Source organism: Bison bison, unplaced genomic scaffold (genome assembly GCF_000754665.1).
Source record: "Bison bison bison isolate TAMUID 2011002044 unplaced genomic scaffold, Bison_UMD1.0 scf7180017864537, whole genome shotgun sequence".
NCBI classification, from domain to species: domain Eukaryota; kingdom Metazoa; phylum Chordata; class Mammalia; order Artiodactyla; family Bovidae; genus Bison; species Bison bison.
In genome coordinates this window covers 6,378,404-6,392,205 of record NW_011495085.1, presented here as the reverse complement: position 1 = coordinate 6,392,205, position 13,802 = coordinate 6,378,404, and positions in this window count along the sequence as shown.

The following is a 13,802-nucleotide window of genomic DNA, read 5'->3' as shown; positions in this document are numbered from 1 at the left end:
CCAGCCATTTTGCTTTTTTGCATTTCTTTTCCATGGGGATGGTCTTGATCCCTGTCTCCTGTACAGTGTCACGAACCTCATTCCATAGTTCATCAGGCACTCTATCTATCAGATCTAGGCCCTTAAATCTATTTCTCACTTCTACTGTATAATCATAAGGGATATGATTTAGGCCCTACCTAAATGGTCTAGTGGTTTTCCCTACTTTCTTCAATTTAAGTCTGAATTTGGCAATAAGAAGTTCATGGTCTGAGCCACAGTCTGCCTCTGGTCTTGTTTTTGCTGACTGTATAGAGCTTGTCCATCTTTGGCTGCAAAGAATATAATCTATCTGATTTTGGTGTTGACCATCTGGTGATGTCCATGTATAGAGTCTTCTCTTGTGTTGTTGGAAGAGGGTGTTTTTTTATGACCAATGCATTTTCTTGGCAAAACTCTATCAGTCTTTGCCCTGCTTCATTGTGTGTTCCACGGCCAAATTTACCTGTTACTCCAGGTGTTTCTTGACTTCCTACTTTTGCATTCCAGTCACCTATCATGAAAAGGACATCTTTTTTGGGTGTTAGTTCTAAAAGGTCTTTTTGGTCTTCATAGAACCGTTCAACTTCAGCTTCTTCAGCGTTACTGGTTGGGGCATAGACTTGGATCACTGTGATATTGAATGATTTGCCTTTGAAACGAACAGAGAGCATTCTGTCATTTTTGAGATTGCACTTGCCATATTATGAATTTTAATCTTTTCACTCTCTCTTTTTTCCCATCTTACTTCCTTTCTTCTTCTGTTTTCTCTCTATCCCTCTCTCTCTTTGCTGTTATTTCCTGCTCTTTGCATGCTGCTCTCTCACAGTCACTTGATTCATGTTTTATATGAAAATTATAAAAGTATTGATATTTGTTATAACAAATTTGTTATTAGTTTTATTATGTTGTCATTGAACTGGAAAAACACAGAGAAGCCACATTGCTAGGAATCACTTAATCCAATCTGTATCACTGCCAATAATTATATATTTATTTCCAAATGAGTAGTGATGATATAGTTGCTAAAAATAGTGTTCTACAACTACAGAATTGCCAGGCTATGCTTATTTGACTTCATTGATACAATGCTGCATGTAAGTATTTAGAGATTTTACTGCACCTAAAGTATTATAAATACATCCTTATCAAGTTCAGCTTTATAATAGTACAATAATTACACACAAAGCAGAATTTCAGACATATTAATGGGTATCAGAAATTAGCTGTTCCAGGGAACCAGCGAGTAAGGTTGTGAAATGTGGCCTCACCATTATACTCAGTGTAAAAAATTTAGAAAGTGATTTTTACTTTCAGTTTCCTCATCTCAAAAATGGAGATGATTATGCCCTGTAAATAAATTCTTCAGTACCATTTTTCTAGATTCTGTATATATGTGTTATAATATGATATTCATTCTTCTCTTTCTGACTTACTTCCCTCTGTATAATAGGTTCTAGGTTCATCCACCTTATTAGAGCTGATTCAAATGCATTCCTTTTTATGACTGAGTAATATCCCCTTGTATAACTGAGTAAAATTCCATGCTCTTTGGCTCAGGCAACTCAACCAGGAGCTCTGTATCAACCTAGAGGGGTAGGATGGGGAGGGAGATGGGAAGGAGGTTCAAAAGGAGGGGATATATGTATACCTATGGCTGATTCATGTTGAGGTTTGATCAAAAACAACAAAATTCTATACAGCAATTATCCTTAAATTAAAACATAATTTAAAAATGGAAATGATTATAGCATTTATTTATAGAACTCTACAGCTTGTTTTTGAGATCCTGTAGGGATGATTTTCTTTTTCAGGGATCAGGAGATTTGTCTCCTGTCTATTGTGGAGTATAACCCCTGCCAAGCTATGTTGGCTTTTTATAGCCATCCTGAGAAATCTTATCTCCAGAAACCTAATTTTGGGGGTGTTCATTAGAATGGCATTCATTTGTAGTCCTGAATAGGTATCTGAGATCTCCCAGAAAGGTCCGAGTGTCCTCTTCTGCTTTCTTCCATGGCTTGACTCGTGAGTAGTGAATCCAGGAGTCATGTCCTGGTACCTTGACTGATGTGGGGGTAGAAAGTATTACAGGGTAGGGACCCTTCCATGTGGGCTGGAGTTGAGCCTTTGGGGACCCATCTCTCCAGGCTTTAATTAGTATTTGAATCCCTGGAACATATAGTGGTGGCTCTTTAGAATCTTTTGCGTCCTGGTTGACACCCCACAAGTGTATATCTTATTAGAGTTTCCCAGTGGCCATGGTATAAGACCAGAGGATCTGACCCTCTGGATCTAGGAAGAGGTCATTGACATAAACAAAAGGTCTCCCATATAGCATCTCATAAGGACTAAGACCAACCTGTACCTTAAGGGCAAAACGGGTGTGGAGAAAAGCTATTGGTAAAGTCTCCTTCCATTCCAAGGAGGTCTCCTGGGTTATTTTTTATATCACTGATTTTAAGAATTTGTTAGGTCTTTCTACTTTTCCTGAAGACTGAGGCCTCCAGGGACAATGGAGATAATAAATAATGTCCCATGCTTTGGAGACCCCTTGGGTGACCTTAGAAGTAAATAGTGTCCCATTGTCACTTTGTAATGACCTGGGCAAACCAAATCTCAGAATGATTTCGTGCAGCAGTTTTTTACCACCTCCTCAGCTTTCTCAGTCCGGGTGGGAAAGCCTTCAATCCATCCTGTGAATGTATCTATCATGACTAATAGATATTTATACCCTTGAGAAACTGGCATCTGGGTGAAGTCCATCTGCCAATCCTCTCCTGGGTAGGCCCCACGTCATTGGATGGGCTGGGACAGCTGGGGTTTTCAAGCTCCATGGGGGTTGTTTAATTGTCAAGTGGGACAAGAGTAGACCACTTGCCTTATAGTCATTTGGAGGCCTATTCCTCTGAAGGACCTTTCTAGTAATCTTTGGGAGACCTTCTCCCCTAAGTGAGGGGTGGCATGTAAGGAGTTAACCAACTTCCATTGGAGGTTCCCAGGGAGAAAAATTAGTCCCTCCTTTTGGAACCACCCCATATGATCTTCTTGAAAGCCCTCACTCTTAGCTTTAAGAGTCTCACCTTCAGTATATAAAGGAGTCTCTGGCAAATTAGTCTGTGGAACTAAGGTGGCAACCTCTATTAGGTCATTGTTCTGTAATGCTGCTCTCTTAGCTGCCTGATCAGCTGCTTGGTTCCCTCGTGCCACTTCCGCGCTCCCCTTTTGGTGTCCTTTACAATGGGAGACTGAAACCTCAGCGGGCAGATGGACTTCCTCCAAAAGTCTAAGGATTTGATCACCATATTTGATTGGGAATCCTCCAGTGGTGAAGTGGGCTCTTTCTTTCCAAATAGCATCATGTGCATGTAGCACCAGAAAGGCATACTTGGAGTCAGTGTAAATGGCTATTCTTTTTCCTTTTCCCAGCCCTAAAGCTCGAGTCAGGGCTATGAGCTCAGGTAATTGGGCTGAAGTACCAGGTGGCAAAGGTTTAGCCTCTGTGGTCTCAAAATTGGAGACTACTGCATATCTGGCTCTTCTTTTTTCCATCCAAGACAAAGCTGCTTCCATCAGTGTACCAGATTTCCTCAGGATTGGTCAGAGGATCCTCTGATAATCCCTCACGGGGTTTTGTCCAGTGGTTCAAGGTTTATAGGCAAGAGTGAAAGGGGAGAGAGCCTTGGGGGTAGGCAGGAGGGTGGCTGGGTTAATAACCTCACAAAGCGATATAGTCAGGCCTGGGTTTTCCATCAGCACCACTTGATATCTGAGGGTCCTTTGATCAGACATCCATAAATGGTCTTTCCCATTCAGGAGTTGTTTCACTTGGTGGCTGGTAAAGAGATTTAGTTTTCCCAAAAAAGAGAGTTTTAATGCATCTTCTATCAGGACTGCAATAGGTGCAAGATTTCAAATGCAGGGAAAGTTCTTCCTGATAAGGGAGTAGGACATTCAGGGACCACCAGAAACTTGTGGAAAAATATTTGTCCATCTCAGCAACAAACAAGTGCTCAGAAGAATCGTTTTGTGTTTGTTTTTTATGTGGTACCCAAAATGGTACAGATTTGGGAGGAGAAGGCTCTGGAGTAGGAGATCAGGACAGAATAGCTGCCCCTGTGTCAACCAATAAATTCTTGGACCTACCTGCCACAACCAGTTATACCCTTGGCTCCAGCCCCATGATAGTTATCTGTGACAGGTGAGCTGGCTGGAGTGGGCTGCTTCAGTTCTTTTGAACCATCATGAGGGAAGGCTTGCCACTTGACCTTGAGGCTCTTGGGTCCCAAGGACAGAGTGCCACCCAGTGTCCCAAATGATGGCATTTGTAGCTAGCTATTTTAGGAGACCTCACAGTTTGGACACTATTTGGCCCAATGCCCTGACTGTCTACACATTAGGCATTTGCCCTGTGTCTTGTCCTTTAAGGATCTAGGATTTGCCATAGGGCTTCCCTAGAGGGCAGCCAGCATCTGGGCATGCCTCGTCTCTTACCTTCTCTCCCATTCCTGGGCATTGGCCTCCCTTTCCTGTTCCATGTTATAAAAGGTATTGGTGGCTGTCTGGACCATCTCATCTAAAGAAGCAGCAGGGTCCTGGTGCTGTAGCTGTTGTAACTTTATCCCAATGTCTGATGCCCATTGGGGCAGGGATTTTTCCTTTAAAATCACCTGTCCCTCATAAAAGTCTTAAGTCCAGATTGGTAAACTTTTGGAGAGTTTCTTTTAGCCTTTCCAGAAAGGCATTGGTGTTCTCATTGGGTTCCTGAGTTATTGCTGAGACCTGGGTATAGCTGTTTACTTTTTGCTGGGCTGCTTTTAGTCCTGCCTTTACAATGACCAGAAAATGATCCCTTTCCAAGATGTGCTCAGGGTCATTATAATTCCAATTAGGCTCTGAGGAAGGGACCACAGTTTTCCCCAATGGGTATTTATCGTTTGACATATGAAGCCCTGTAGCATAACTGTGAGCTTCCTTTAAGACCCTAGCATACTCAAGGTCAGATAAAGTTTGAATAAATATGACCATGATATCCTTCCACATCAGGTCAAAGGCCAAGATAATGTGGTGGAATGTATCTATGTATTTGTTTGGGTCATCTGTATAGCTTCCCAGGTCTTGTTTGATCTGTCTTAGTTTTAAGAGGGAAAAGGGCTTATTGACCCAGATTGGTCTGAATTCTCCTCCAATTTCAACTAAGGGATATACTCAAGTTGGCTTTTGTGGAGGGGGTGCTCCTGGATATGGGGGCACGTTTGGATACAAGGAATGAGCACCAGGCAAGTCGTGAGCCATGGAAGGTGAGCCTTAACAGGGGACTTCCTTCTCTTTGTTGTATGTGTCTGTCACCATTTTACAAGTAGGCTCACTTTTAGGACATACAACAATCCCATACTTAAGGCAGAATTCCTTCCTATCTCTTAGTCAGAAGAAAATTTGGACATAGGGGATCTCTGTCCATTTCCCTTGTCTTTTGCAGAATAAGTCTAGCTGCAGGATGGTATTGTAATTAAAACTCCCATCCTCAGGCCAGTGTTCCTTATCCCCCAGAAGATATTGTGGCCATGCAGAGGTATGAAAGAATTTTGAGCGGCTTCTCCTTAGAGTTAGATGGTGAAACAGGTTCCAGTTATCAAGGATGCATCTCAAGGGCATCTGTTGGGAAGTGGATTGGTTATTTCCCACCTGAAAGATAGTGATGACAGGGAGGAAAAGAAGAAAAAACTAATAGGCCTCCTTCTATTTTATGGGTGGACTTCCTTTAGGGGTGAGTCATTTTGAAGCTTATCTTACCCAGTACTGTTGCAACCTGAGAGCTAGGTGTCCCCGAGTCAGGGTGCAGATCCCCAGGCAGGGTAAGACATGACAGCCTCCTGGAGATCGAATCACCGAGCAGGTCGAGACAGTTGACCTCCGGAGAATTGAGTCCCTGGGAAGGTTGAGGCATGTTGACCTCCTTGGATCCCTGGACTGATGGATCCCCAAATAGCTTGAGGCATGGCAACCTTCCAAGGACCAGATCCCTAGGCAGGTTAAGGCAGATCGATCTCCTGGGACCCCTGGACTGGAGTTGGGCATCACAAAGGTCTCTAGCATGACCAGTGATGGGTAGGGTTAAAGGGTTGTAATCTTAGCTCATTTCTGGTTTGTCCACCATGTATGGTAATAAGTATAATGGTGTAAAGCAATCCAAGCCTATACCGTGAGACTGGGAATCTGGTGAAGCAGCCATAAGCCTTATCCTTTTATTGCTCTGAGGGGATGTAAGTCATTGATTTCCTCCCCTAGTCCTGCTGCTGCTAAGTCGCTTTCAGTCGTGTCTGACTCTGTGTGACCCCATAGATGGCAGCCCACCAGGTTCCCCCGTCCCTGGGATTCTCCAGGCAAGAACACTGGAGTGAGTTGCCGTTTCCTTCTCCAATGCATGGAAGTGAAAAGTGAAAGTGAAGTTGCTCAGTCATGTCCGACCCTCAGTGACCCCATGGACGGCAGCCTACCCAGGCTCCTCCATCCATGGGATTTTCTGGGCAAGAGTACTGGAGTGTGTTGTCATTGTCTTCTTTACCCCTAGTCCTACCGAAAAGCAGTTTGCGGTGTTTCCAATGGTAAGCATTTTGTTGTCATAGACCTACTTTAGGTAATAACAGAAGTAATGACAAAGGCATGATTTATCTGGTCCTCTTAGGGGCATTAAGAATATTTTAATAATAAGTAGGGTGGAACGATGTTGCCTACAAGGGGGAAGGGTCCTGGCTGTAGGAGTTAGTAAATGGCTTAAGAACAAATTGATAAGAGGCAACAAACCAAATGTTCCATAAAAGTGAAGTGGAGATTTGATCCACGGGTATGTTTGTAACTTTAGGAGAAGGGTTTTAAGGGTTTGGGCCCAAACAGCCTGCAGGGCTAACTCCCAAAGTGGCAAACATTATCCCCGGAAGCCCAATTGTTTGAAGGGATGCCATCAATAGATGGGCTTCTGGCAGGCATTGTGTGCCTGTCACCTGCCCTAGCGGGTTCACTGAGAGATGCTGTTGTTGCACATGTTGTAAGAAACATGGAAGATGAAGGCCTGAATACCTAGAGGATATTATTCAGTAATTCCCTCCCAAGGGCCAGCTCTTTTCTGGTTGTCCCTCCAGAAGACTGTAGAGGCAACGTTGTGGCCCTGGATGGGGCTCATGAAAAGAGCATGAAAGAGGAGGGAAGTGGGCAGGGCACAACTTTTGAAAGAATGACATAGCACAGGGGCATAATATAAACCCATTAAAACCAAATGGTCCAGGATGACAGACAAGGCAAATTCAGCTAAACCTTGATCCTCAAACTATAAGCTAAATGACACACACAGAGGTGCCAGAACAGTTCCAAGTCACTGTTAAAAGATGAGGAGTAACTGGTTCCCCAGTTGTTGGAATGATCCTCCCACTCATTAGCATATGAAATCATCCAGCTCTTGAAAACTAACCACACCACATTCCATGGCCACTGTACTCCCCTCTGTGATGGCCCACATTCTTGAAGTGTGTTTCTCTCTGAATCCAATCAAGTCTACATCTTACCTATCGCTGTGTCTGTCAATGAAATTTTTTTTTTTTTTCAGTGAGATATCAAGAACCTGAGTTTCATTAGGTCCTGAAACCAGGCACCGTGGGTTTTGGCCGGGCTCAAGTCCTAGTCAGAAACGAGTGAGTGACTAAGCAAAGCACAGAGTCCCTGCCACGTGGGTTTGAGTCCCAATCTGAGGTAAACGGTTTCAAGAACAACTTTCAGAAATGGAAAGATGATGACCTGCCCAGTGCTTTGTAAACAATGGCATAGATGTAGAGAGGAGCTGAAGGATGGGAGGAAAAAGCAGCAGGAAAAACGTGCAGAGGAATCCCCTTCATGCCTGCTGGAAAATCTGCTAAATACCTGACCTATGCTCACAATTTTCGTTGGCTTGGTCCTTGGCACACAGAAGATTAAGTACAGAAGAACCCCCACCTGCTTGGGCAACAGTTACTAAGTAGCCCCTGCCAGGTCCCTAAATTACACCCACTGCCACTCGCCTGTTTGCAGGGGGTTCGAGGAAACAAAAAATAAAAGTTTGTTAAGGAATTAAGATTTTGTTAGCCATATATTGTTCCAGCCATAGCAGCAAGGACCTCCTACCTTATCCAGAGGTCTTCTGGAATCTGAGACTGAGCCATGTCAGCTTTCTGCTGAGTTGGTTTTTGCCACCTGTTTCCAGCACTCTAGGCTTCGTGTCATTTTCCCTGCACTGTATTTTCTTCGTGTTCAGTTTCCACTAAGGGAGCTTTCACTAAGTTGGACTTCTGCTGTGGTTGGCCTCTGCCTTGTGGGGGCCAAGCCAAGGTTATTTCAGCCAGGTTAAATCTGAGTCATGGCACCAGAGATGTTGGGGGAGTTTGTAATTTCCTTAGTTCTGTTTTGCCACAGCAAAAATTTGAACTGACGGATGAACCCGTGTTACAGCTCAGCGTTACAGCTTGGTTTGTGTTGCGGGAGTGTGTTATTTCTTCAGTTTTGTCTTGCCACAGCAAAACTTTGAAGCAACTGATCAACCAGTGTTACAGCTCAGTGTTACAGCTCAGTTTTATTTGGCAAGCAAAGGAAAATACATCCTCAAGGCATGAGGGTGGGCCAACACAAAAGACACAAAGAGAAGAGAAGCCCCGGTCCAATTTTGGCTCCTCTTTTTATATGTTTTTTCTCCTCTCCCTGAGCCTGCCCTGTGTAAATTGGGCTAGCCAGGAGGGCTATTTGCTGCACCTGAGGTTCTCACTCTGGTCCTTGGACTTTCCTTCATTCTATTTTAATGGGCTTTTTCCTTTCTTTGTCTTTTAGCTGCTGCTATTTTGGACTCTTTTTTCCTATTCTAACTAACAAAATTATTCTTAAAATTAGCAACTCTTAAAAACTACGATTGTTACATGGCATATATATTTAATAAATACCATAACATTTAAAATTTGTGAATTAGTAATTGAAATTTATCATCTTTAATTCTGGGTTGTCTTAATGTTTATCTCTCCTGCACTATTCATCTCAAAGCAAGTATCAATTGTATTTTGGCCTAGTCATTAAAATCTATTTGTTTAAAAAGACTCAGAATTTGTATAATGCTTATTGTCCTGGAGAAGGAAACAGCAACCCACTCCAGTATTCATGCCTGGAAAATCCCATGGACTGAGGAGGCTGGTGGGCTAAAATCCATGGGGTCTCAAAGAGTCGGACACAACTGAGCAACTTCTGTGTGTGTGTGTGTGTATTGTCTATTATCTGTCAGGCTTATTTTAAGAATAGTCAAAAGGGAACTTTATCTGGAGCATAACAACAATAACCAAATACCAACAAGAGGCAAGCATTCCTGCAATGAACTATAATAGGAATATTATATACAAAGGAGACTACAGCAAACTTGGGGATCCGACTTAGTGAGCATGGAAAAAATAAGCCAACTCAGATCAGATAACGTTAAGTTACCATATTTAAATTAAAATGGAAGGAAAGCAATATTTTAGCATGATTTTGGGCCTGATTTCCTGCTTCATTCATAGGACTCCATTAGATCTTTTGTCAAAAAATTTAAACTAGTTTTAGAGTCTGTCCTGCAAACCACTGAAACTTCTACTAGATACTTTTCCTTATGATTGGCAAATTTCCTTTACAAATTGAAAATCCTCTACCATTTCTGAAATGCATCTCTTTCCATACATCAAAGATATTGACAATTTCTTCTACATCACCAGAGAAATTTTCCAGTATTACTTTATTTAAAATGTGTTTCAGCTTTGTTGAATTATTTTCTTGTCTTTTCTTTTTTCATTTATTTTTTATTGGCATGTAATTGCTTTACACTGTAGTGGTAGTTTCTGCTGCAGAACAAGTGAATCAGCTATGGTGTGTGTGTGTGTGTATGTGTGTGTGTGTGCATGTCCACGTACATGCTCAGTTGTGTCCTACACTCTGCAGCCCCATGGACTGTAGCCCACAAGACTCCTCTGTTCATAGAATTTCCCAGGCAAGAATACTGGACTGGGTTGCCATTTCCTACACCAAGGGATCTTCCCAACACAGGGATTGAACCTGTGTCTCTTGCATCCCATTGTCAGGAGTATTCTTTACCACTAGTCCCACCTCCCTCTTGGATCCCACTCCACCCCACCTGTGTCCAACCCCTCTAGCTCATCACAGAACACTGAGTTGAACATATTGTCCTATACAGCAGCTCCCCACCAGCTATCTATTTTATACATGGTAGTGTATATCAGTTCAGTTCAGTTCAGTCGCTCAGTCATGTCCGACTCTTTGCGACCCCATGAATCGAAGCATGCCAGGACTCCCTATCCATCACCAACTCCTGGAGTTCACCCAAACTCATATCCATCGAGTCAGTGATGTCATCCAGCCATCTCATCCTCTGTCGTCCCCTTCTCCTCCTGCCCCCAATCCCTCCCAGAATCAGGGTCTTTTCCACTCAGTCAACTCTTTGCATGAGGTGGCCAAAGTATTGGAGTTTCAGCTTCAGCATCAGTCCTTCCAAAGAACACCCAGGACTGATCTCCTTTAGGATATTTGTATATGTCAATCCAAATCTCCCAATTCATCTCAGCCTTCCATACCCCTTTTGCTATCCACATATCTGGTTCTCTATGTCTGTATCTCTATTTCTAGCCTGCAATTTGGTTAATTTGCACAATTTTATAGATTCCATATATATGCAATAATTTACAATATTTGTTTTTCTTTCTGACTTACTTTATTATGTATGATAGCCTGAGATATTATTGACACACAACATATGTATGTTTTAAAGCTCATATAAACTGTAGTTTGTTTCATGTATGTCTTTCAAAATGTCCACCATAGTAAAGTTGGTTAATACTGCTGTCTCCTCACTTAATTACTTTTTTTGGTGGTGGTAATAATGTTTAAGATCCTCTCATAACATCTTATAAGTACATAATACATTATTGTTAATTATAGTTATCATGCTGCACATTAGGTCCACAGAGCTTATTCATCTTATAGCTGGGTATCGGTTGCCTTTGACCAATGTCTCCTGATTTCCTGTACTGCCCAGTCCCTGGCAATGACCATTATACACTCTTACTTTGATTTCAGCTTTCTTTGATTCCATGTATGAATGAGAACATACAATATTTGTCTTTCTCCCTCTGATTTATTTCATTTACAATAAAAACCTCAAGATCCATTTGTGTTGTTGTAAATGCCATTTCCAATGTAATTTAACACTCTCCAGAGTTACATGCAGGCTGTGATAGAAACAATGTTTCATAAATAATCTGTAGTTTCATTTTTTTGTTTTAACATGAGATCATGTGTTATACCTCTAAATTCTAGACTGTTATTCTATGTTAATCCAGGATTCTCTCTTTAGATATAGTAATTAATGAAACAACTTTAATAATAATCCAAAATGAAAGGCAAATTCCAAACTCTTGGAACATAAATAAAGTAATTATGTTGAACTTCTTGTGAAGAAATCTTGGATATATCATCTTTATCAATTTATTAAATATTATAGCTTTGGCTTCTTTGATGGATCTTCTTTCAGATTAATTAATTTTTAATTAGATCTACTTTTGCTTTGAGATCAAATTATTTTTGTATATTTCAAAGTTCTTCTGTTTCCTTTCATTAAATAATAATAAGCAAGACATAAAAAGCCACCCATAAACACAGAATGAAGATAAAAAGATAACATTAATTTTAAACATACTTAGAAAGCAAATATTCATAAAAATGAGCAATCATCAAGCTTTCTTCATTCACATGTCTTTATTTCTCATTGAAGTAAATCTTGACGTTTTGGAATGGTCTTTTTTACATGTAATTGTAGGGTTTTTTTATGGTTATATTTTCTTAATCAACTAGGATTGCCCAGATAAATATAGGAATTATATTGAATTTCAGATAGGAAACAAATATTGCATGGAATGTGAATATATTAAAAGCTTTCTGTTTATCTCAAACTCAAAGTTTACTGAGGGGTCTATATTTTTATTTATTTATCTGTGAAACCTATTAATTATTAGAAATATAAAGTTACTGAGAGAAACACCTTGATTTGATGTGTCCTTTAACAAATTCATCAACTTTATATCTCAATTTGTCCTAAATGAGAAGTATAATGAATTTTAGAGTTGTGTAACTCAATTATTTGTTGAGAATGTTAGTTTCTGATAAAATGTTATTGTCCAGATAACTATTTCATATAAATTCAATTTCATAGTTTATGCCTATGATTTTAATTTACATAGGTCTTTACTTTTATTTCAAAAATATTTTGAGGTTTCTATACAAATATAAAAATAGAGTAAGATTATGACAATCAAATGAGAAAATTGACATGGTAAGAGAAAAACTTCTTATTAAACAGTAATTTCTTTCATAGACTTCTGGATGTGTAATGACAACCACCATATTTGTATTAATCCTGGTTTGCCACTTTCAGTTGTCTAAATTGCTTCTCATCCTACCTAATTTCATTTTGTTTCTCATTCTAATCACTCTCTTCTTGACACATTCTAATTTATCATTGCCTTTTTTCTCATCTGGTCAGCTCAGAAATTTGTTAAATTACCATATTCCATGTTCTGACAGTTGAAGTTGCATAAATTCTGTTCAAGACAGTGTCTCAGCTTTTTGAACAGATAGATTGCAAATTGAATTGTTTCATATTGTTTTTAGAGTTAGCTAAAAGCCTTCGTCTGTCTACATACTTCATTTAATACTTAGTGTTCTCATTTTGGTGGTTGATTTAGGTTTTTAAAATAAAAATTTAAAATTTACAGTTATCTATGTAACAATGAAACTAAAAGATACTTGCTCCTTGGAAGAAAAGCCGTGACAAGCCTAGACAGCATACTAAAAAGCAGAGATATTAGCCGAGCAAAGGTCTATTAGTCAAAGCTATGGTTTTCCAGTAATCATGTATCAGTGTGAGAGTTGGATCATAAAAAAGTCTGAATACTGAAGAACTGATGCTTTTGAAATGTGGTATTGGACAAGACTCTTGAGAGACACTTGAACTGCAAGGAGATCATACCAGTCAACCCTAAAGGAAATCAATCATGAATATTCACTGGAGTGACTGATGCTGAGGCTGAAGTGCCAATATTTTGGCCACCTGATGTGAAGAGCTGACTCATTGGAAAAGGCCATCATCCTGGGAAAGATTGAAGGGGGAGGAGAAGGGGGATGACAGAGGATGAGATAGTTGAATGGCATCACCGACTCAATGGACATAAGTGTGCACAAGCTCCGGGTTATGGTGAGTTACAGGGAAGCCTTGCATGCTGCAGTCCATGGGGTAGCAAAGAGTCGGACATGACTGAGTGGCTGAACAGAAACAACAGTGTAATGATAGCTCATATCCTATCAGTCAAAGTAATTTTGTCAACAGTTAAATTTGTTTCCTTTACTTCTCAGACTTCCCCAATGGCTCAATTGTAAAGAATCTGCTTGCAATGCAGAAGACATAACAGTCATGGGTTCAATCCCTGGGTTGGGAAGATTCCCTGGAGGAGAAAATGACAATTTTCTCAAGTCACTAATGTTACAAAAAATGAAATGTTGTAGATTACTGTGGCAAGCAGAATGCTGCTGCTAAGTCGCTTCAGTAGTGTCCAACTCTGTGCGACCCCATAGATGGCAGCCCACCAGGCTCCCCCGTCCCTGGGATTCTCCAGGCAAGAATACTAGAATGGGTTGCCATTTCCTTCTCCAGTGCATGAAAGTGAAAAGTGAAAGTGAAGTTG